A 22,889-nucleotide genomic window follows, 5' to 3' on the forward strand; every position below is an offset into this window, starting at 1 on the left:
AGGGTGACTCCAAATCCAGACCTCCATGGGTTGATACATTTGATTTCCATTGATAATTTTTGTGTGATTTTGTTGTCAGCACATTCAACTATGAAAAGAAAAAAGTATTTAATAAGATTATTTCATTCATTCTGTCACGAACATTGACTGATGACTCGTGGAACCAAGGCGCAGCGTGATAAGCGTACATCTTTAAGTAGTACTTAACACACGAACAAAGCCAAAACAACAAACCAACGATACGTGAAGTCCTGAGGTTACACACACCAAACCTTTACGGATCAAGATCCCACAAACTAACTGGTGCCAACAGGCTGCCTAAGTATGGTCCCCAATCAGAGACAACGAGCTACAGCTGTCTCTGATTGGGAACCACCCTGGCCAACATAGATCAACACGATCTAGAACAAAAACATAGAAAACTAAACAATGAAAATCCACACCCTGGCTCAACATTTAAGAGTCCCCAGAGCAGGGGCGTGACACATTCAGATCTAGGATGGGTTGTTTAAGTGTTCCCTTTATTTTTTTGAGCAGTGTATATATATATATATATATATATATATATATATATATATATATAGTGTGTGTGTGTGTGTGTGTGTGTAGGAAATAGGGTGCCACTTGGGACGCATCCTAAACGTTTCATCAGTTGGCCATTCCATTTCTGGTTGTCTAAAGAACCAGATACTCTAGACAAGAACTGACAAACACAGTTTGATACAAAATGTTGAAAGTAGAATGAGTTGGCAGTTGAGTTGGAATTACTGTTTACACATTCTGAATATATGATTATTAGGGTACATCGCCAAACTGTACCTGATCATTGTGTGTATTTGAGCTGTTACAGGAGTGTAACCTGAGTTATGCTTGCTCACACACAACTTTTCCACAATCTGTCGAAGAAAATATCAGAGTTCTACAACTCAATAATGACCAGCGGAGACTAATATTTAACACTTGGCTCCTTGGCACTTGGAATACTGTTCACCTCGACAGTTATTCCCTTTTACACATGCATGCAACATGCACACACACATACACACACATAGAGAGTTATCTCTACAGACAGAATCCACCTTTCTCCTTGACTCTATATAGTGCACTACTTAAAACACATAAACACATGTCTTCAGATTCCTATTACACCTCTTTGACCAACCATCAGATCACAGCAGCTCTACTTTAGCAGCTATCCACATCCCTATGTTCCTCCCTTGAGGTTTCCCTGAGTAGTCCCCTTTGAACTCCCAAGCCCATCCTCCTCCCACTCAGAATGGCAGGTTACATTTATAAACAGAGGAAGTATGTGGTCCGATATCGGCAGCTCTATGGCTTTCAGCTATGCACTCCCTTTTCCCAGGAATGTTCCCTGTTCCTCGACATTATTAATGCAACAATAAGACCTCTAGCTGAACAATGCCCAACTTCAACACAAAAGCCTGGATGTCACCACCGACACTACCTCTGTGATGTTGTCCTCCTCGCAAACCATGCAAGTATCACTAAGGTGGTTCGTTCAGTGAACCATACTTGTGTGAATAGTAATCTTGCCTGAAACCTGAAGACTTGTGTTAGCTCCCCAAGGTAATGCCTAGGATGTAACTTTGCTGGGCTAATGTAGTATTGTAACATGCAGGGGATCAGAATTTGAATCTCAGTCGGTCACATATGTGCTCGTGTCATGGGGAACAAGTAATTATGCTATATCCATGGCATGCTATATTTGGAACAAGGGAGCACAATCTACTCTCAATGGAATTCTGTTTAGGATGGAGTTATAAAGTTACAATTCAGGTGTAGCCCTTAGGTATATCAGAACGCACTTGGGCTCCCGAGTGGCGCAGTGGTCTAAGGCACTGCATCTCAGTGCTTGAGGCGTCACTACAGACTCCCTGGTTTGAGTCTCATAGGGCGGCGCACAATTGGCCCAGCGCCGTCCGGGTTTGGCCGGTGTAGGCCGTCATTGTAAATAAGAATGTGTTCTTAACTGACTTGCCTAGTTAAATAAAGGTATACCCTCGACACTGCCTGTTTGTTCTTGTTTATATACATTCACACGACCCAGTCAATCCTCTTTTAACATGGCACCACTCCTGGGAGCTCTGATCTGGTTTGAATCTCAGGCAGTCCGTTGACAAGGAGGGAGAAGCAAACATGCCAGAGAAGTTAGCTATGCAAACAAGATGAGGGAGTAATGAGTTAGTGAATTGAGTTTACCTCCACAAGCGGAGTGGAGTGTGTGTTTGTGGAACAAGGTAAAATAAATGAGAGGGAAACCCCTAAAAATATCCCTACCAATTCTACAAGACCAGAGCCTTTTAGTCAATCAAGCCTGAAGGTGAGAGAGATGGGAGGGAAGAGAGGGGAGGGAAGAGAGGGGAGGGAAGAGAGGGGAGGGAAGAGAGGGGAGGGAGGCAGGGAGGCAGGGAAAGAGAGAGAGTAACAGAGTGGGCTATGTTTGGGAGGAAAGTGTGGTTGGAGAGAGAGAGAGAGAGAGAGAGAGAGAGAGAGAGAGAGAGAGAGAGAGAGAGAGAGAGAGAGAGAGAGAGAGAGAGAGAGAGAGAGAGAGAGAGAGAGAGAGAGAGAGAGAGAGAGAGTAAAAGTAATAACAGGACTTATGGTGAGTCAGCCGTATTTAGCGTCTGGGATTCCATCCACACTGGGGAGGCCTGTGGGGCTGTGACTCACTGAAGAGACTTTGTTTGACCCAACTCTGCCTGTGGTGTGGTCTGTCCTCAGCATGGCAACTGCCTGTTCGCAACATGGCAACCACCCTCCGCCTTTCACTTCGGGGAGATTCCACCCCAAACGTATCATTAAACTAAATGGGAAGCAGATCACTCACTTGTCCTTGTCCTCACTGAAACCTAGGGCAATCTGGTCGGGCTTGGGAGGAGTAGGATGCATCGGAAATGGCACCCCATATTCACTAAATAGTGCACAAAGATCTCCTTTATGGAAAGGAACCTCCTGTCAGCTCTGGTCAAAACTAGTGCACTATATCGCAAATAGGGTGCCATTTCAGACATAGAAGAGCTCTAGCCTTGAGGCACCCCGTCACACCACTGCACAGCATCATGAAAACAACCAGGCGGGTTCCTATAAATGTAAAGGAATGCTTTGTGCCTGTTTAGAACGCATGCAGTCACTTGGAGCTAGTGGTGGCCATTTTGTTTTGTGTGAAAGCATCATTCACATTCCCAGGTGAGAGTTGTGTGGAAAACTACCAGGAACTGGGTAAGTAACACCAAGTGTCTATTGGTTCTCACGTCACCACACCCATCATGTGTCTGTCTGTCAGGTGTGCTCCGTTGTCTCTGTGCCAGGGGGTACATTGGCAAACACAAGCTTCCATTCCCCCTGTCATGAGTGGAGTTCTGATTTAAGATGAAAACTTTGCCCCTGTTACGGTCAACCTTGTTACTTTAATTGCCACCTTTTATTGTAATTTTTCATAATTTAACCACTGGAGATGGGAAAACATGTTTTTTTATGACAGAATGTTAAAATTTGGTGAAATACAAAATACCCAATTATTACAGGAAATAATTAATCCCAACACTCATAACTGAACAGCGTCTCACTGTTTTTGCCAAGTGAAAGTGAATAGACACTTGGTGTTAGACAGTGAAATGCCCGTTTAGCGGTGCTTCGATACTATCTCCAGAGAAGGTTTCGTGTCGGCGTTTAAAAAGCTATAGTGTACCCTTAGAGACAAATAAACCGTAGCCGAGGCGCTTTCAAGACCACATTCCATATGTCTGAAAGGGGTATAAGACTTATTGGAGGGAGTGAGTGGGAGGTTCTTGTGCTATCAAAATCACATCATCCAGTGTTATACTGTGTTAGACACTGTTGTATAAGGTCAAGTTGCTTAATACATAATGAGATATAAGGTAAAATATTATGGAAAGATTCAGGAGTTTATCATCCTGCATAGTTTCCTCTTACAATCCCCCCTCCCTCTACAGTAAGGAAAACGGTCATTTGAGCACTTTGAATGTAGGAATGTTCATTATAACAGTGGACTTTCAGCCATCGACCATTAAGAACTAACTAACTGGGAAAATCAAACATTCCAGACCTTATTTTTTTTAAATTTCCGGTCCACTACTGTATGAGTAAGGTGTGTGTGTGTGTGTGTGTGTGTGTGTGTGTGTGTGTGCACTTACATGTGCGTACCCGTGTGTGTGACTGTTCTGCATGAACTTCCATGAGGTAATAACGCCCACCCAGAGCAGAAGCTGTATACATGTTAGCATTAAAGGGGTACATTGTTTGTTGTGATGGGTTACCCCTTTGCATAGGCCAACAAACAAATGCATCAACTATATTGTTAAGAGGTTGTGTTGGCACAAGGTAGTAGGATACAAATCTCTCAACAGCATGACCTGGGAATATGAGGTCTTTACGAATAAGATAAAAACTGCTAACATGTCGTGCGAAACATATAGATGGCGCCGGAGGGGATGGCGGCCGTTTTATGGACTCTTAACCAACCATGCTATTTTGTGTGTTTTCTCGCATTGTTTGTAACTTTGTAACTTATTTTGTGCATAATGTTGCTGCTCTCTTATGACCGAAAAGAGCTTCTGGACATCAGAACAGCGATTATTCACCTTGAACTGCTTTCTAAGGAGCTGGCGATGAGTGGCTAATCTGCCTTTGCCATCGATACTATTGGCCAATTTACAATCGCTTGATAATAAAGTGGACGAACTACAGGGACGAATATCCTACCAACGGGACATTAAAAACTGTAATATCTTATGTTTCACAGAGTTGTGGCTGAACGAAGACATGAATAACATACAGCTGGCAGGTTATACAGTATCGGCAGGATAGAACAGCAGCCTCTGGTAAGACAAGGGGTGGCGGTCTATGTATATTTGTAAACAATAGCTGGTGCACGATATCGTGGTCCTCTGTAGCTCAGCTGGTAGAGCACGGCGCTTGTAACGCCAAGGTAGTGGGTTTGATCCCCGGGACCACCCATACACAAAAAAAATGTATGCACGCATGACTGTAAGTCGCTTTGGATAAAAGCATCTGCTAAATGGCATATTATTATTATATCTAAGGAAGTCTCGAATTTTTGCTCACCTGAGATAGAGTATCTCATGATAAGCTGTAGACCACACTATCTACCAAGAGAGTTTTCATCTATATTCTTCGTAGCTGTCTATTTACCACCACAAACTGATGCTGGCACTAAGACCACACTCAATGAACTGTATATGGCCATAACCAAACAGGAAAACGCTCATCCAGAGGCGGCGCTCCTAGTGGCCGGAGACTTTAATGCAGGGAAACTTAAATCTGTTTTACCTCATTTCTACCAGCATGTTAAATGTGCAACCAGAGAGAAAAAAACTCTAGACCACCTTTACTCCACACACAGAGACGCGTACAAAGCTCTCCCTCGCCCTCCATTTGGCAATTCTGACCATAATTCTATCCTCCTGATTCCTGCTTACAAGCTAAACCTGAAGCAGGAAGCACCAGTGACTCGGTCAATAAAAAAGTGGTCAGATGAAGCAGATGCTAAGCTACAGGACTGTTTTGCTAGCACAGACTGGAATATGTTCCGGGATTCTTCAGATGGCATTGAGGAGTACACCACCTCAGTCACTGGCTTCATCAATAAGTGCATCGATGACGTCGTCCCCACAGTGACTGTACGTACATACCTCAACCAGAAGCAATGGATTACAGGGAACATCCGCACTGAGCTAAAGGGTAGAGCTGCCGCTTTCAAGGAGCGGGATTCTAACCCAGAAGCTTATAAGAAATCCCGCTGTGCCCTCTGACAAACCATCAAACAGGCAAAGCATCAATACAGGACTAAGACCGAATCGTACTACACCGGCTCCGATGCTCGTCGGAAGTGGCAGGGCTTGCAAACTATTACAGACTCCAAAGGGAAGCACCAGACTTCCTGCCTACCAGACGAGCAAATTACTTCTATGCTCGCTTCGAGGCAAGTAACACTGAAACATGCGTGAGAGCATCAGCTGTTCCAGACGACTGTGTGATCAGGCTCTCCGTAGCCAATGTGATTAAGAGGTCAACATTCACAAGGTCGCAGGGCCAGACGGATTACCAGGACGTGTACTCCGAGCATGCACTGACCAACTGGCAAGTGTCTTCACTGACATTTTCAATCTTTCCCTGTCTGAGTCTGTAATACCAACATGTTTCAAGCAGACCACCATAGTCCCTGTGCCCAAGAACACTAAGGTAACCAGCCTAAATGACTACCGACCCGTAGCACTCACATCTGTAGCCATGAAGTGCTTTGAAAGGCTGGTCATGGCTCACATCCACACCATTATCCAAGAAACCCTAGACCCACTCCAATTTGCATACCGCCCCAACAGATCCGCAGATGATGCAATCTCTATTGCACTCCACGCTGCCCTTTCACACCTGGACAAAAGGAACACCTATGTGAGAATGCTATTCATTGACTACAGCTCAGCGTTCAACACCATAGTGCCCTCAAAGCTCATCACTAACCTAAGGACCATGGGACTAAACACCTCCCTCTGCAACTGGATCCTGGACTTCCTGACGGGCCACCCCCAGGTGGTAAGGGTAGGAACAACACATCCGCCACGCTGATCCTCAACACGGGGGCCCCTCAGGGGTGCGTGCGAAGTCCCCTCCTGTATTCCCTGTTCACTCATGACTGCATCGCCAGGCATGACTCCAACACCATCATTAAGTTTGCAGATGACCAAACAGTGGTAGGCCTGATCACCGACAACGACGAGACAGCCTATAGGGAGGAGGTCAGAGACCTGGCCGTGTGGTGCCAGGACAACAACCTCTCCCTCAACGTGATCAAGACAAAGGATATGATTGTGGACTACAGGAAAAAGAAGAGGACCGAGCACGCCCCCATTCTCATCGACAGGGCTGTAGTGGAGCAGGTTGAGAGCTTCAAGTTCCTAGGTGTCCACATCACCAACAAACTATCATGGTCCAAGCACACCTAGACAGTCGTGAAGAGGGCACAACAATACCTATCCCCCCTAAGGAGATTTGGCATGGGTCCTCAGCACCTCAAAAGGTTCTACAGCTGCACCATCGAGAGCATCCTGACTGTTTGCATCACTGCCTGGTATGGCAACTGCTCTGCCTCCGACCGCAAGGTACTACAGATGGTAGTGTGTACGGCCCAGTACATCACTGCGGCCAAGCTCCCTGCCATCCAGGACCTCTATACCAGGCGTTGTCAGGGGAAGGCCCTAAAAAAGGTAAAACACTTCAGCCACCCTAGTCATAGACTCTTCTCTCTGCTACCGCACGGCAAGCGGTACCGGAGCGCCAAGTCTAGGTCCAAGAGGCTTCTCAACAGCTTCTACCCCCAAGCCATAAGACTCCTGAACATCTAATCAAATGGCTACCCAGACTAAATGGCTACCCAGGCTACCCCCCCCCCCCCTTTTACGCTTCTGCTACTCTCTGTTTATTATCTACGCATAGTCACTTTAATAACTCTACCTACATGTACATATTACCTCAATTACCTCGACTAACCGGTGCCCCCACACATTGACTCGGTACCCCCTGTATATAGCCTCGCTATTGTTATTTTAAATGCTGCTCTTTAATTATTTGTTACATTTATTTCGTGTGATTTTATATTGTATTTTTTAAAGATTTTTGGGGGGTATTCTTTCTTAAAACTGCATTGTTGGTTAAGGGCTTGTAAGTAAGCATTTCACTGTATTCAGCGCATGTGACGAATACAATTTGATTTGATTTGACTTGATTTAGATCTAGATATAGCAAGTTATGATGAGTGATAGCCTTTTAGTCAACTGTTGAATGACATTAAGGAGGCTACAATAGATGACATTCATGTTAACCCATATCAGTGAAGACTTACCGTAGCTAGGTAATGTTCCAAATTCTCACTGGAATATATTCTCACTTTCAAATGGAAACTATTTCTGGGTGCCAACTGTTCAATCTATCTGTCAATCCAGAGACTGACTCTACGTACAAAAAAATGCACCAGCTAGTGTGTGTTTTGCATGACCGAACTTCTGTTGTGCATACCTTCCTATGTTGTCTTCCCTCCCTCCCTCCATCCGTCCTTCCTTCACGTGAGCCACTGTAGCCACTCATACTTTATTTAGACAAAAAAGAAAACCACTCAAACACATCACTTAGAGAATGTATTCTTTATTTCCTTTCCCTCCATCCGTGAGGGGAAATTACAGCCCTCCTGCTACCAGGCATGAAATCTCCATTAGTCTTCAGATGACAAGTGCTTGCCGAAATAATGAATGTAATGTGAATATTGTTAATGCTATTTCGCTTCTACAGCTCTCAATGAGAAACGTGCTGCACTGGTGGCTTTCCAGACTTTTCCAGGGTTAAAAATAGGCCTGGTAGGCTACTGTAACCTCCTCAACCAAAGACAGGTAGCATTACGTTTTCCCCCTTAAGCTTTTCAGTTCAGTGTATTTACTTTTTCAACAAGGAAAATAAGCTATAACAAGTGTACATATTATTCTATTCCACCATGAGGTAATATTTTCCAGGGAAGAACATGAACATGTCAGTCATTATGTGCATAGTTGTGGGAATTAGGGGTGATGAGGGTGCTGCAGCATCCCCTGAAAAATCGGAATAAAAACAAACGTATACTTCACTGGGCCTTTACTAGTCCTGTATTGTCGGACCGATATAGCCGAGGTGTGATGGTACACAATAACAGGATGCAAGTCCTACAAAACAGACAATGCAGAGTCTCTGAGGTTGACCACTTGTCAAAGTGTGGTGCACCGTGTATTGTAGATGAAAATGAGTTATGTTTGGTCTGCAGCATGAGTCTGTCTACCTGCAACCATTTTGTAACCACTTACAACCCCAGGGGAAGATGTCACAAATCTCAATAAGCCCTACTTACGTTCTTATCATCTGTGAATGGTAAAGGGAGAATATGTACTGCTAGTCCTCTACATTCTCAGACGGGAGAGAGAACTAAACACAGCTGCTGTCCTCTCTGACATCTGTTGCTCACCTGCACATTGTTTACCTACTGGTCCTATTTTCCTGAGTCTGTCTGTTTTAGAAAGCAATAACATGATCCATTCACCAATACGCCAATACAATATACAGGCAATCACGTGTCTGTGACCCCATCAGAAGGATATGTGTGAGGAGCGGTCGGCATGGTCATAAAGTCAGAGTTAAGAAAAAATAAAGATCTGAAGCCTTGTTGCCCTACTTTGCAATCTCGATCGGGGCTATTTTGGAAAATGGTTGGAGGGGCTGTTGAGTTGAGTCTTCTTATGAATTTTCCACCCGTGCTACAAAGTGACCGCGTCAAAGGCTCAGGCAGTATGCAAGGCCTATCAGAACACCACCTTCTTCCTAACCACCTGCCCCCTTCCTCTCATCATCCCTTCCTCCCTCCGTCACGTCCACTTGAGACCAAAGACTTGACAGGAAGAGAGAGAGACAGGGAGAGAGAGAAAGAGAGAGGGCAGTGAGAGAGAGAGAGAGAGAGAGAGAGAGACAATGGGAGAGAGAGCAAGAGGAAGGAGGAGCGATACATGTTTACCACCGTTACAAAAAAAACATTTGAAAAAATCACAAAGAAACCAGCCTGGTCTCATAGACTAGACGTAACATAGTAAATGTAAATCCGGTACACTCAAATTAGTATTATAAATGGATTTTGGGGGGTTTGTATCATTTGATTTACACAACATGCCTACCACTTTGAAGATGCAAAATATGTTTTATTGTAAAACAAACAACAAATAAGACAAAAAAAATGAAAACTTGAGCATGCATAACTATTCACCCCCCAAAGTCAATACTTTGTAGAGCCACGTTTTGCAGCAATTACAGCTGCAAGTCTCTTGGGGTATGTCTCTATAAGCTTTTCACATCTAGCCACTGGGATTTTTGCCCATTCTTCAAGGCAAAACTGCTCCAGCTCCTTGGATGGGTTCCACTGGTGTACAGCAATCTTTAAGTCATACCACAGATTCTCAATTGGATTGAGGTCTGGGCTTTGACTAGGCCATTCCAAGACATTTAAATGTTTCCTGTTAAACCACTCGTGTGTTGCTTTAGCAGTATGTTTAGGATCATTGTCCTGCTGGAAGGTGAACTTCTGTCCCAGTCTCAAATCTCTGGAAGACTGAAACTGGTTTTCTTCAAGAATTTCCCTGTATTTAGCGCCATCCATCATTCCTTCAATTCTGACCAGTTTCCCAGTCCCTGCCTATGAAAAACATCCCCACAGCATGATGCTGACACCACCATGCTTCACTGTGGGGATGGTGTTCTCGGGGTGATGAGAGGTGTTGGGTTTCCACCAGACACAGAGTTTTCCTTAATGGACAAAAAGCTCAATTTTAATCTCATCTGACCAGAGTACCTTCTTCCATATGTTTGGGGAGTCTCCCACATGCCTTTTGGCGAACACCAAACGTGTTTGCTTATTTCTTTCTTTAAGCAATGGCTTTTTTCTGGACACTCTTCCGTAAAGCCCAGCTCTGTGGAGTGTACGGCTTAAAGTGGTCCTATGGACAGATACTCCAATCTCCACTGTGGTGCTTTGCAGCTCCTTCAGGGTTATCTTTGGTCTCTTTGTTGCATATCTGATTAATGCCCTCCTTGCCTGGTCCGTGAGTTTTGGTGGGCGGCCCTCTCTTGGCAGGTTTGTTGTGGTGCCATATTCTTTCCATTTTTTAATAATGGATTTAATGGTGCTCCGTGGGATGTTCAAAGTTTCTGATATTTTTTTATAACCCAACCCTGATCTGTACTTCTCCACAACTTTGTCCCTGACCTATTTGGAGAGCTCCTTGGTCTTCATGGTGCTGCTTGCTTGGTGGTGCCCCTTGCTTAGTGGTGTGGCAGACTCTGGGGCCCTTCAGAACAGGTGTATATATACTGAGATCATGTGACACTTAGATTGCACACAGGTGGACTTTATATAACTAATTATGTGACTTCTGAAGGTAATTGGTTGCACCAGATCTTATTTAGGGGCTTCATAGAAAAGGGGGTGAATACATATGCATGCACCACTTTTCCATTATTTATTTTTTAACCTAACTCCTAACCTTAACCCTAACCTTAACCCCTAACGTTAGCATTAGCCACCTAGCCACCTAGCTCATGTTAGCCACAACAAATTGCAATTCGTAACATATCATATGAATTGTAATTCATAACATATTATACGAAATGGATGATGGACAGCCACAAATGAATACATACCATACAAAACTTAACATATCATACTAATTGAGTGTCCCCAATTAACATTTACTATGTTATGTCTACCCCTGAGTCCAGGTTGAACATACACCTGAAAAAAACACATGGTTTTCGGACACGTGTGAACACAAGTGTTACGAACCCCGTGGCTTTGAACGTCTAGGGTGATGGACATGAGACCCGTAACATAATGCATGTAAATTATAAGTGTGGCATGGAACAGTGAGAACAAATATGACACAACTACCATGAACTACCGTCAAACACAAATGGTTTATTTCTGAACACACGGTAAAGGATTGGGAAAAAGGGCTGAGCAGGACCCAAGAAATGAAACAATAGTGTAAAACACCCCTAAACTGATCTTGCCTGCCTCAAGAACCGCTAGGCTACCGCTACCATACAAAAATACAGTGGGTGGTCCGCTCAGGTCTAACTAGTGTTTATAGACAGTTCTTTCTACGGGAAATGTATGCCCAAGGGCAGCTAGCTCAAACTCCCCTTTTCCCAGAAACACACAATAGTTACCAAACAGAGTAACCAGCAACTTAGTGAGTACTCTAAACAAAGGACATCACAGTATCCATTACTCACATACAAAACAGTAGTCTAACAGAATTACCAATCATAGTAAACAGCAACTTAGTGAGTAATCAAAAACAGGACACCACCGTGTCCATACTCACATACGAAAATATTCTCTCTCTCTCTCAACAAACACAAGACTGGTATTTATACAATGGGATGTGTGATTGAACAAACGAGTAACAGGTGGTGCAATGCACAGGAATGTTCACTGATTGGTCCAATCAGCAGACACCTCAACGACCACCAATCAGGAACATACAGGACACCTGTGATTAGGGCAGAAGGAGAGAAACACACAAAAACACAGGATACCTGTATCCGTAACACTCCCACCCTTAAAAAGAGCAAACCACAATGGTTTGCGACACACGTACTATCACAACACCCAAATTCACAAATCATCCTGCCGGGATAAAAAAAAAAAACCTAGATCATTACACACGAGACAAAGCATCTGCCAACACATTATCCAACCCCTTTTTGTGGCGGATCTCCAAATTATAATTTTGCACGACAAGTGCCCAACGCATAAGGCGTTGGTTCTGGTTATACATCCGGTGGAGAAAAACTAAGGGGTTATGGTCAGTATAAACTATCACTGGTAATGCACTGGAACCAACATAAACTTCAAAGTACTGCAGAGCTAACAACAAAGCTAGAGCTTCTTGTTCAATGGTGGAATAGTTTCTGACATTTGTTAAATTTCCGTGAAAAATAACAGACAGGATGGTCCACTCCACTCGGGTCTTGCTGCAGTAGAACAGCCCCAGCACCTCTGGCACTTGCATCTACCTCCAGTTTAAACGGTCGTTCAAAATCTGGCGCAGCAAGAACAGGAGTACTACATAAGAGTGCTTTAGCAGTGTTGAAAGCAGTACGACACCCTTCAGACCATACAAATTTTCTCGCCGGACTGAGCAAATCCGTTAATGGAGCAACTACAGCAGAGAAATTTTTACAGAAACTACGGTAGTAGCCAACCATCCCTAAAAAATGGCGTAGCTCTCTTCTGGTGGTAGGTGCGGGAAATGCGTTTATAGCCGAGACCTTGGCATCTACAGGGCGCACCTGACCATGGCCGACCTGTTTACCAAGATAAGTAACAGTGGCCTTCCCAAACTCGCACTTTGCTAAGTTCAGGGTTAGAGAAGCGGTTGCTAGACGTTCACACACTACCCTTAGAGTGTTAACATGATCAGACCACTCAGTTGAATAAATTACCAGATCATCAAGGTAAGCACTACAATTAGGAACTCCAGCCAATACTGTGTTAACCAGGCGTTGGAAAGTGGCTGGTGCGTTCCGCATCCCAAATGCCATGACAGCATATTGTAGGAAGTGATCTGGGGTCACAAAGGCAGAGATGTCGGAGGCACGTGGGGTTAACGGCACCTGCCAGTAACCTTTTAGAAGATCTAGTTTGGTTACATAAGTAGCAGCACCAACAGTATCAATACAGTCATCCAGTCTGGGTAACGGGAACGAGTCGGGCACTGTGACAGCATTGACCTTCCGATAGTCCGTACATAATCTGGATGTCCCATCAGGTTTAGGAACCAGAATGCACGGAGAACTCCAAGGACTTGAACTTGGCATAGCCAGGTTATTCTCCAGCAAATAACCGACCTCACCCCTCATTATCTTTCTCTTAGAGACGTTGACACGATAAGGATGTTGCTTGATAGGTGCAGCGTTTCCAACATTAATGTCATGTTCTAACACATTTTCTTTCACACACAACTCGTGACAAAAACTGATCCTTAAGGACTTTCATAGGTCCTCTCATGGTGTGTCCAAACACCAGTTCAGCTGGGCTGAACCCTAGGGATTCCTGTACTGTCTCACGGACAGCAAACAAAACTAGAGGAACTCCCTCATCCCAATCTTTCTCAGATTCCAAACAATATTTACGGAGCATAGACTTCAGGGTCTGATGCCAACGTTCAAGCGCACCCTGAGACTCTGGGTGATATGCGCTTGACACACGGTGTGTAACTGACAAGGATTTTAACACTTGTTTGAACAGTGTAGAAAGGAAATTCGTACCCTGATCAGTTTGTATCACCTTAGGTAACCCAAAAGTTGAGAAGAATTTGATCAACGCTTTACTCACCACCGGAGCAGTAATCCTTCGCAGAGGAATGGCCTCTGGGTACCTGGTGGCCACACACATAATTGTTAACATAAACTGGTTACCAGATTTTGTTTTTGGTAATGGTCCAACACAATCAACCATCACATGTTCGAAGGGTTCACCTATGGCCGGTATGGGACAAAGAGGCGCGGGGGAAATAACCTGGTTCGGTTTCCCAACTACTTGACAGGTGTGGCAAGTCCGACAGAACTGAGCCACATCTTGTTTTAAGCCAGGCCAAAAGAAATGTCGCAAAACACGATCATAAGTCTTGGTGACTCCCAGATGTCCGGACCACTGGTGATCATGAGCGAGGGATAAAACATTTTGTCGAAAGGCTGTAGGAATCACTATTTGGTAAACAGCATTCCAATCTTCGCCAGCGTCAACATGGGATGTCCATTTACGCATGAGGAGATTACTATCAATGAAGTATGCCATGTTTTTCTTCTTTAGCTCCTCCTCTGAGACAACACTAGAAAAACATTTAGCCAGGCTAATGTCAACCTGTTGGTTAGCGATCAGCTGCTCACGAGTAACTGGTAACTGTATGGCCTCAGCAACAAGTTCCACATCCTTCTTCCTTTCTCTGGGCTGTTGGTCAGACTGCACCAGCTTACCAGAGGTAGCACCCGAACTATCCTCTGGGTCACACTCTCTGAATAGAATCGTGTTCGACAAATCTATCACTTCACCCACTTGTCGTGCTTGAGCACGTGTGACAGCACAAGCGGGGAACACATCTGGATAACCCTGTGCCAGCTCCTCGGAGAGAGACTGGTCACTTTTATCCAATACCTCCAATACGGGTATCACCTTTCCTCCGGCAATATCGTTGCCCATTATAAATTTCACACCTTTTACTGGCAACATAGGACGTACTCCAACTCTGAACACTCCACTGACTAACTCAGAGTGTACGTTCACAAAGTGCAATGGCACTGGAACAAATCCCATTTCAATTCCTTGTACTAACACACTGGAACCACAATATGTATTATTAGACAAGGGCAACACATCAGCTAGTATGAACGACTGCGCCGCACCAGTATCTCTGAGGATTCTAACTGGACGCTGAGACGCTTCATCATCTGATATAGAAACAAACCCCTCAAAAATGAACGGTTCATAACTGTGATCTGGGACAGGGACTTTCAAACCACATTCACTATGAGGCCTCTGTCTTGATTCCGGCCTTACAACCGTACGAATCAGCCCAAGACCCGTTGGCGGCCTGGCGTGCTGAGGCATCCCCGGTTTGCGTTTTAGCAGAAAGCAATCATTAACCATATGTCCCACCTTATGACAATAGAAACAGTGACGCACATCTTTTGGGCGTGCTGGATGTACTGCTGGTCGACTAGGACTAAAAGTTAGCAACTCCGCAGCCCTGCTCTCCGTACGAGCCGAAAACACGCTCTTATGCGTCAACACAAATTCGTCTGCCAATACAGACGCTTCCGACAGTGAGGATACTTTCTGTTCGTTCAGATAAACTACAATGCGTTCCGGTAAGCAATTTTTAAACTCTTCTAACAAGATTAACTCCCGTAGAGAGTTAAAATCAGTTACCTTACTAGCACTGTGCCATTTGTCAAACAGATTTCCTTTGTCTCTAGCAAACTCCACATAAGTCTGAGTAGGAGACTTTTTATGAGACCTAAATCTCTGTCGATATGCCTCAGGAACAAGCTCATAGGCACGAAGAACAGTAGCTTTGACCACTGCATAATTCAAACTGTCTTCCAGAGGTAGCGCTGCCAGAACCTCTTGGGCTTTACCTGTTAGTTTACACTGAAGTAATAGGCACCATACCTCTTCGGGCCATTTCAATGCTACCGCTATCCGTTCAAACACACCGAAATAGGAATCAACCTCTGACTCCCTGAACACAGGTACCAAGGTGATCTGCCTACTAATATCAAACGTAGCAGCCGACACAGCTGGTGAGGATGGCTCACTAGCAGGCATAGTACTAGCAGAGACTAACCTCGCTGTTTCTGCCTCTAGTTCCATTTTACGCACCTCCAGTTCCATCTTACGCATCTCCAGTTCCGCCTCTAGCTTACGCGTCTCCTGTTCTGCCTCTAGCTCCATTTTACGCATCTCCAGCTTGTCTTGCCTGATTTGTGCCCGCTCTTCCGCCTCCATTTGGAGCCGTGTCGAGCGGACATCGATCCTGGCATCACTGTCAGTCAGTGGGGAGAGTGGGTCATAACGGGGCAATGTGGCTGGAGCCTTAGCCTCCTCCTCAGACACGGATGGGCTTACAGGAACAGCCACCACCTCCCCTACAGGAGCAGCAGACTCAGGCGGCGGTAACTCAAGCACTCGCTCGTTCAACAACATCGCTAGCACTACTTCCCTAACTTCTGCTTTCACTAAACCCCTCGGTATGGGTGCAGAAAAGTGGTCAGCCAAAACCTGTAGATCCACTCTACGGCAATTCTCAAAAACCTCCCACGTAGGGTTTTCCAAAAATGCCTCCAACTCAAAAGTAGCCATCCTACTAGCAACACGAGCCGTCGACTACTGAACACACAAAAAAAACAGGTAGTACAGCTGCCAAGCTCAACACTGAACCAGACACTTACTAATTTGCATGAGTAGCATGGGATAGATCCCAGACGAGCCCCCACTTTATGTTACGAACCCCGTGGCTTTGAACGTCTAGGGTGATGGACATGAGACCCGTAACATAATGCATGTAAATTATAAGTGTGGCATGGAACAGTGAGAACAAATATGACACAACTACCATGAACTACCGTCAAACACAAATGGTTTATTTCTGAACACACGGTAAAGGATTGGGAAAAAGGGCTGAGCAGGACCCAAGAAATGAAACAATAGTGTAAAACACCCCTAAACTGATCTTGCCTGCCTCAAGAACCGCTAGGCTACCGCTACCATACAAAAATACAGTGGGTGGTCCGCTCAGGTCTAACTAGTGTTTATAGACAGTTCTTTCTACGGGAAATGTATGCCCAAGGGCAGCTAGCTCAAACTCCCCTTTTCCCAGAAACACACAATAGTTACCAAACAGAGTAACCAGCAACTTAGTGAGTACTCTAAACAAAGGACATCACAGTATCCATTACTCACATACAAAACAGTAGTCTAACAGAATTACCAATCATAGTAAACAGCAACTTAGTGAGTAATCAAAAACAGGACACCACCGTGTCCATACTCACATACGAAAATATTCTCTCTCTCTCTCAACAAACACAAGACTGGTTTTTATACAATGGGATGTGTGATTGAACAAACGAGTAACAGGTGGTGCAATGCACAGGAATGTTCACTGATTGGTCCAATCAGCAGACACCTCAACGACCACCAATCAGGAACATACAGGACACCTGTGATTAGGGCAGAAGGAGAGAAACACACAAAAACACAAGATACCTGTATCCGTAACAACAAGTGTGAACAAATCACGTGAAAAATGTCACGGGACTATCACATGAGTCAGACACGTGTCTTTCAGACATGTGTGAAGTTTCACATGTACATTTTTCACGTGTTTTTCCCTTATGTGAAAAAAATTATTCCCCACATCTGTATTTATTTACACCACCTCCAGCTACATCTGGTCTCCCATCCAGGGACCGACCCTGCTTATCTTCAGAGGAAAACCAGCAGTGGGATGCAGGGTGCCCTGTTGCTGGAATGAATGTGCCAAAACTTGCAACTGGAAAAAGGCATTGAAAGCAAAGGCCAGGGTAACATTAATAAAGATAGGGAAAATTGCAGGAAAGAGGGACACGTTTTACTTAATGGCATTATCAGTAAAAAAAAATCGTTATCATAAAAATAGATTCACTTAAAACCTTTTTTTTTTTGCTCCATTTACAATTCAATTGTCTCTCGCATTTCAAAATTATTACCATACAATATTTTGATTTGCTATCAATACTTTTGGGGTGATGTTTTGCTTTCAATATCATTATTTATATTTGCAATACTAACAATTTTGTTCTTGACTTCAGAAGCTTTGTTTGATACTACTGGAACAAAAGTAACTCACTAGAGGATTGCACAATACAGTATAATAACACTATTACTCTATTAAAGGTGTTGAAAGCAGCAATACTTAATTGAAACATTAACCCATAGGAGTCCAAACCCTGTCTAAAGCGGGGAAGGGGGTACTTCTAAGCTATATGGAATTGTTTTAAGAAGGTCATACCAAGGATAATTGTGCTATTTGATTTGGAATTTTAAGACCCCTTGAAGTATAAAAAAACAAAATAACTAAAATTATTTTATAAAAACAAAAAATTGGGGGGGGGGTAGTGAGGGGAGTTCTACTAAACTACTGTATATAGAATTGTTTTAAATTGGCAAATCGGTTGTACCAACTTCAGACAGGTCGTATAGCAAAATGGAGAACACCATCGTGAGAGTCTCATCTTTCCATAGAGGGATCATAATAGTTTTTAGGCCAAACCGTTCGGATACTACAGATGCTTTTGTGAGAAGACCGATTTTCGGAATGTCTCATGGTCTGACAAACACCACTCTAGCTCGGTCACCGAGTGTTATATAGGCAGATGGGGTGGATTGAGACGCATCCAATGCAAAACAACGGATACACTACATGACCAAAAGTACAGTACCAGTCAAATGTTTGGACACACCTACTCATTCAAGGGTTTCTCTTTATTTTTACTATTTTCTACATTGTACAATAATAGTGAAGACATCAAAACTATGAAATAACACATTCAATCATGTAGTAACCAAAAAAGTGTTAAACAAATCAAAATATATTTTAGATTTTAGATTCTTCAAAGTAGCCACCCTTTGCCTTGATGAAAGCTTTGCACACTCTTGGGATTCTCTCAACCAGCTTCATCAGGAATGCTTTTCCAACCATCTTGAAGTAGTTCCCACATATGCTGAGCACTTGTTGGCTGCTTTTCCTTCACTCTGCGGTCCAACTCATCCCAAACCATGTCAATTGGGTTGTTGGGTGATTGTGGAGGCCAGGTCATCTGATGCAGTACTCCATCACTCTCCTTTGTCAAATATCCCTTACACAGCCTGGAGGTGTGTTTTGGGTCATTGTCCTGTTGAAAAACAAATGATATTCCCAGTAAGTGCAAAACAGATGGGATGGCGTATCGCTGCAGAATGCTGTGGTAGCCATGCTGGTTAAGAGTGCCTTGAATTCTAGATAAATCACAGACAGTGACACCAGCAAAGCACCCCCACACCATCACACCTCCTCCTCCACGCTTCACGGTGGGAACCACACATGCAGAGATCATCCATTCACCTACTCTAAAGACACGCAGTCTCCACTGAACAGTTGATGTTGAGATGGCCCAAGCAAGTCTCTTCTTATTATTTGTGTCCTTTAGTAGTGGTTTCTTTGCAGCAATTCGACCATGAAGGCCTGATTCACGCGGTCTCCTCTGAACAGTTGACGTTGAGATGTGTCTGTTACTTGAACTCTGTGAAGCATTTATTTGGGCTGCAATCTGAGGCTTGTAACTCTAATGAACTTATCCTCTGCAGCAGAGGTAACTCTGGGTCATCCTTTCCTGTGGCGTTCCTCATGAGAGCCAGTTTCATCATAGCGCTTGATGGTTTTTGCGACTGCACTTGAAGAAACTTTCAAAGTTCTTGTAATTTTCCGCATTGACTGACCTTCATGGCTTAAAGTAATGATGGACTTTCGTTTCTAATCGCTTATTTGTGCTGTTCTTGCCATAATATGGACTTGGTCTTTTACCAAATAGGGCTATCTTCTGTATACTACCACTACCTTGTCACAACACAACCGATTGGCTCAAACGCATTAAGAAGGAAAGAAATTCCACAAATTAACTTTAAACAAGGCACACCTGTTAATTGAAATGCATTCCAGGTGACTACCTCATGAAGCTGGTTGAGAGAATGCCAAGAAAAAGCTGTCATCAAGGCAAAGGGTGGCTACTTTGAAGAATCTAAAATCTAAAATATATTTTGATATGTTTAACACTTTTTGGTTACAATAACCAGTTAACCCTTTTATTTTAGTTATGGTTCCTGCCTGTGCAGGAATATACATTTTAATCCTGTCTATATCCCTTCTATGACTTGTTCTTCTGCTCTTTACTATTATCAGTACCCCATTCCCTCAGGGAACTAGTCAAGTGCAGAGAAATCAATGATGGGGATATCTGGTGCGTCTTGAATGTCTGGAATATCTCGAAGATCTAGAAGGTCTTGAAGTTCTCGAAAGTCTCGGTGGTCTGCCCCTCCGCCGAGGGAATCAGCAAGAACATGTAGCTCATCAGTAATTGCCATTCTCCCCCATCTGATTCTCGCCAGCATCCTCAGCTCTCTCATCTCTCAGTCATTGGTTCCCTCACTCTGGTACAATGGTTTAGATGATACCAGGTCACGTTCCCCTCTATCCGTACCCCCGTTGGTGTAACCTGGATGACGATGTATGGTCACTTTAGCTGTTAACCTTCTTCCGTCACTAGGGTCTCCGGATCAGCCAGAGTCCCTCTCAATCTATCGACATCGGTCTGCGAAGAGTGTCCTATCAGCCTACCCATAGGGAAGCTCTGAGTTACTGCTGCAAGGATACACAAGCACAGACACACACAAAAGACAACAATGCTACCCAATGGTGGGGCCATCTTCCTCTCCTGGGGTTGGAACACTCCTATAGTGGGAAACATGGATCTAAGTATCTGTCTCTGCCACTTTTTACCATCATTGAGGTAGCCAACACCACCTGGTATGGGCCCCTCCACATAGGGTCTTTCCAACTCTTTCTTCCGTAGACTTTGACCATCACACAGTCTCCAGGGCGCAGAAAATACTCAGATTATCCTACTCCGTTGGCCAGAGTTATCTTCACCCATGAAAATAAAATCTTAAGAACATTGTTAGGTTAGGTGAGACACAGTATGCTACTTATGTCCTTTCATCCGTCAGGAGAAGCCTTGAGATTATGAAGCGCACCTCCTTCCAGCTTGTTGTAGTCCACTCATTTCATAGACAGACCCCCTCTACACCCTGCCTCCTATCACAAAAACAAAAAAGATTTAACCTAACCCATAACACATTATTACTACTGCTCATATCCTTAATACAATTTGCATATTTTACCACAAAAACATTAAAAACATTAAAACCCCTGTAAGCCCAAAAACCATTAAAACCATTAAACCCCCTGTAAAACCCCTGTAAGCCCCCCAAAAAATACATTAAAATCGTTAACAACTTCCCCCCCCCTTTGGACACATGCATCACATCGTGATTCATGTGTTCAAAACACAAAACAACAACAATATTGCTTGTTAAACCAAAAATAATAACTGAACTTAAAATGATGATATCTTAACCCAATTACATTCCATAACATTATTCAAGGATATCTCTCCTTCAAGACTAACTCTCTCACTTCATCATTGTCCTGTTTGAAATGATATATAGGATTAATGCCAAATTATATACTTCTTCACAATTCCTTATTATAACCAACCCCCAATTCAGCATGCCTCTAGGATTTACAGTGCGGGTGATCAAGCCACACTATAAAGCCAGGACAGATTGCAAAGGTCATTGAAATCATTCAATGAATTGTTCCATCCAATGGTATACTACTCATTAACAACCGTCAAAACATTTCATAAATGTTGTACCCCAAGTGTACAGTAAGTACAGCTCTTTTCAAAATAAATCACACGTATTTACTTATCCCTCAGTAAATAAAAGCCCAAATTACATGTGTTTGCCCCTTTAAGACATATCACTTCTACCCCGTGAAAAGAAACCCCAAAATAAAAAAAATATTTGAACACCATCTAGTAAAACAATAAACAACCAAAAAATTGCCTTATTTATAGTCTATGAAAATATTTCAAAGAAAATAGAAAATCACTCCCCCCCCCTTTTTCCTGGAAGAAAAAGTACACATTTAGTTAGTTTCCATTTTGATACCTCTTAATCAGTCCACACAATCGAAATTCGAAATTCTCACTCTCTATTCCCACATCTCCTGATGCCCCCTTTCAGACAACCCCCAAGAACATCACTTGTGACTGCTCCCTTCCCCGGTGAATTCCACAATCCAGTGCACATAAAACGAAATAAAATCCCATAAGATTTAAACCCCTAGGCTTTTCCCTAGCCGCACTGCTACCACTCAATCACCCCCAACATGCTTCGTGACGTCGAAAACTCAAAAATGTTATCTCTTGCCTCGTTGGTTGTACTTTCCCACATGCCCTGTGGCCCCCCTTCTACCAAAATAGTTTACTAATGTGATGGTTTCGCCTATTAGTGTCCTCGTACTTCGACGCCCCTAACACTTTACTACAATCCACAACACTCAAATTCAACCCCTCCAGCGATTGTTTAAATGCAGCATGATACACCATTTGACTATTTGTAATCCTCATTCATGCTGTCACCCATACATACTGTCAATTTACATTTCACCTTTCAGCATCCATTATCTTTGACCCTCGGACGGATTCTTTAACCCCACTGAATGTAATTATTTTCCCTGTCACAAATACAGTCAATTCTTCAGTGTAAGGAATCAGTGATATTTGATCCCAAGTATCTATTAAAATGTTGTTTGAGACGTGGGTCTCCTACATCTCCCTCATCATTCATACTGTATGGGATTTCCATCAATCCCAGAAAAAAAGACTGCTAATCAAGACACATGTTATATACCTATAACATAAAACCCATAACCACTTTCCAGTATTCTAATGATTTCGACCTGCTGCATTGATTTTAGTAAAAACATAAATTGTTGTGCAATCAATCCAGAACCTACAAAAAGTTAGTCCTGTCCCCTAGTCCAAAATAAATGCTCCTCTAGCTACCCTGATTTGGCCTTTCGCTCTCCCTCCATATTATATAGTCCCCTATTCAGTTT

The sequence above is a fragment of the Coregonus lavaretus genome, assembly GCF_964263955.1.
Source record: "Coregonus lavaretus genome assembly, chromosome: 11".
Classification (NCBI taxonomy): domain Eukaryota; kingdom Metazoa; phylum Chordata; class Actinopteri; order Salmoniformes; family Salmonidae; genus Coregonus; species Coregonus lavaretus.